The sequence below is a fragment of the Oculina patagonica genome, chromosome 8 (genome assembly GCF_052425735.1).
Source record: "Oculina patagonica isolate OP01 chromosome 8, crgOcupat, whole genome shotgun sequence".
NCBI lineage: Eukaryota > Metazoa > Cnidaria > Anthozoa > Scleractinia > Oculinidae > Oculina > Oculina patagonica.
In genome coordinates, this window is record NC_135765.1 from 9989181 (window position 1) to 9992401 (window position 3221).

The window sequence follows — 3221 nt, forward strand, 5'->3', positions numbered from 1 at the left end:
TCCCTATTTTGATTGTTACTTCCCCCGGATATAATCTATTTCCCATCAAACATTTCCATACCAACCCGGTAACGTCCTTACAGAGCATTGTACTTCAAATAGATATTGAAAATTAATAAGTTTTCAAGTAACTTGCGGATCAAAGCTTTTCATTAGAGTGGCTTTCACAATGTATCGCTTATGACGTACCTCTTAAAATGCGTTTCTTGTTAGCTCATTTCCAAACGGGTTTTTTTATGCCGCTTATAAGCCCCGCCGGAAATAAGCTCCCTACTACATAGCCCAGCTAAAACCCCTTACGAAACTCTATAAGCCCAGAGAGGAATAACCGCCATTATCATTCGATGCAGTTTTTTCTTCCTTTTCATTGGCAGAGAGCCTACCACGTGATCTGCAAATACCTGCCTACAAATAATGGTCTTGCTTGTGCGCATTAGCGTCTGACAGTGATTTGCTACATATAATATTCTGCTCATGCGTAGTTGTGTCTACTTCCGAGAAAAAATGGCAGCTAGTTTTCCAGAGATAAAGAAAAGCGGTTGGATTTTTCTGCTAGGCCCGAAAAAAACAGCGAAGCTACAAAGAAGGCAATGGAATCTCCTCTTATTTTATTTTGGCAATATCTAAAAGAAAGAGAATTGGATGAAGACAAGCTCGTATTATCGAAGGCAAAGTTACGCTTTCGTCTGTATTAATTCAGCAAGAAATAGTGCGATTTCCACGCAGTTCCCGAAGGTACTTTGTGCGAAACAAATTCAGTGATCGAATGATAAAACAATTATTGAACTCGGTTCTCGCAAAATATCGTGATTTGTCAGTGTCTCGCAATAATTGATCTGCTCGCCACTGACAAAACACGATATTTTGCTCAACCTCGTCCAATAACTGTTAATTATTTACGATATCTGTCCGATTTTTAGCTATCTACCTACCACTGTAAACAAAATATTTCTAGGTGTTTGCATGTCATGACCTACTGTAGATTTTTCAGTGCTGAAGAAATGTTTCATCCAAAATGAATTTGTGATCATGGAAACAACTGTGGACTTAACACCTCACCTATAAGTTTCCACACTGATATGGAGATCACAAGAAGAGTGAAATAAATCCACTTGCACATCGTTGACAAGTTCTTTCCGATTTTTGCTAAAAGAAAGAAACGGCATTTTATAAATTTATATGTTAGTATAAATTTATAAATAATTTTATAAATTTATATGTTTATATTTATATGTTATAAATTTATAAATAATACTTGAGGGTCAGGATGGATGCTGGATATCAGCTTTCAGTTAAGATTTGAGCCATTTTTTCAGCTATTGATTAACATCTTACCTATTTCTCAGCTGTCGGTTCTTATTTTGACAAATAACAGTTAGTTTTACTTTTGTTTGAGTTTACAAATTTGTCCCTTTTTTGGTGTAGACTATTTTTCGATCTTACGCGAATATTTCTGAGCGATTTTCAAAAGTGATACCCTACCCTCCCCCCAGCTTTTGACGGCTACTCGCCAGCTGGGCACCAGCGGATAGCCCAGAGCCTGGGCAAGGTCACCACACCATCCTTGACGTCAAGCCCCCTCAAATTAAGGTTGCATAGCAAAAACAAGATGCAAGTTGAAAAAGTGGTCAATTTTAAGCACCAAGCAACCATAATATAACCACCACTAGATAAAAATCAACACTACTAAATTCCAATTCGATCTTTACAGTCCTACGTCTTATACATGAGCCTCTGGCTCGGACACTGAGGGTAACCTCGTCCCGCATATGGACTTTAAAATTGTATTTACATTTTTTACATTTTTACAATGACGGGTTTAACCACATTTGGAGCTAGAACAATGTGTGAACTTTTACTACAACTGACTCACGAAATCGTAAGCTGGAAAACCAGGAATCCGGAATTTAGCAGGAATTCTGACGTAATTTTTTTTAGAGACTAATGATTGACTAGCCTGCGTTGCAGACGAACAAAACCCCGGGCTATACCGAGGTTTTGTTCGTCTGCAACGCAGGCTAATGATTGACAACCCCTCCGAAAAGACTGCGAATGAACGCCGGAGATACACCGAAGATTTTCCGAGGATTGTCCAAACTCCGAATATACTCCGAAGGTTCTCCGAAGATTGTCTGAATTCCAAAGATACTCTAACCTGAGATTTCATGCAAAGATAAATTGATCTCCAAATATACTCCGAAGATCATCCAACAATTGGCCAGAAGAAGTTTCCGAATATCGCCGAAATCAGGTTAATTCTCATTACCGGTATACCCCCTCTTACCCTGCACGGGGTCACGTGGCTATTGAAACCATGTACTCGTCATTCATCTCGCGTCCGCCGAGGATTTAGACAGTGCGTCAGTGCCCTCACCTTTACTGGGCCAAATTATGTATAAATGATTTGTTGCAAGAGGATTTGCATTATTAATAAAAGCGGCTATGGGCATAGTCTAAATGTTGTTGTCTATTATTGCTCAGTAAACGGAGCTCAGGCAAGGCAGCTTAAGGGGATCAATATTTCAAGCGTGAAAGAAGAAAGGCATAAATAAAATAAAACTGAGGCATTGTGAAGACTTTGTTTATTACGTGATCACGAGTGATCGACGTGCTAATGCTTGCAAAGTTCACCTCTCTGCTTGCTCCAAACAGGCGTTAGTGAGCACTATTCCTCTTACCTTTCCGAGTCTCGTCTCTAGTTTCTTGCGGCTCAGGTAAATACCACGCTTAGCTCACTAATGCCTGTTAGGAGCAAAGCGAGCCACCTAAGTCCGGCTTTAGTTCACCTAGTTCTCTTTCTGCCAAAGTGCACCTAAAAACTAGTAATGACTGCTTTTCTTTAATTGTGAATAAAAACGTAACAACGGAGCACCCAAAAAAAAGTTATGCATCCGGCACGTCATGGCACATCACCGGCATTCCAGAATCGTCCTTAATCATCCGAAGTGTCCGACCATATTCGGCTTCCCTCGGGTGTTCTTCTTTTGCCTTGAACTAATCTTTAGAAGTTCGAGTGTTCTTCGGGGATCTTCAGGTTTTCTGTCAGCAATCGCCGAACAACCTTCGGATGACTCGGAGTATATTCGGAGGTCGGACAGTTTTTCGAAAAATCTTCGAAGTATCTTCGTACTGCATTCGGAGTATCTTCGGAGGCTGATCAATCATTTCGAATAAAAAGGACTAAGCTCTTCGCTTGAATCGACATAGCATAGCTTAAATTG

The 3221-nt window shown here is 40.0% G+C and overlaps 1 long non-coding RNA gene across 1 annotated transcript; it reads right to left on the reverse strand.

Moving 5' to 3' along the window:
- Nucleotides 1-601: 601 nt before the first annotated feature.
- On the reverse strand, nt 602-897 carry LOC144662670 (uncharacterized). Its single transcript, XR_013572505.1, has 2 exons — nt 852-897; nt 602-793 (listed from the first exon to the last, which is right to left on the reverse strand). It is a non-coding gene; the product is annotated as an uncharacterized LOC144662670 (long non-coding RNA).
- Nucleotides 898-3221: the final 2324 nt, after the last annotated feature.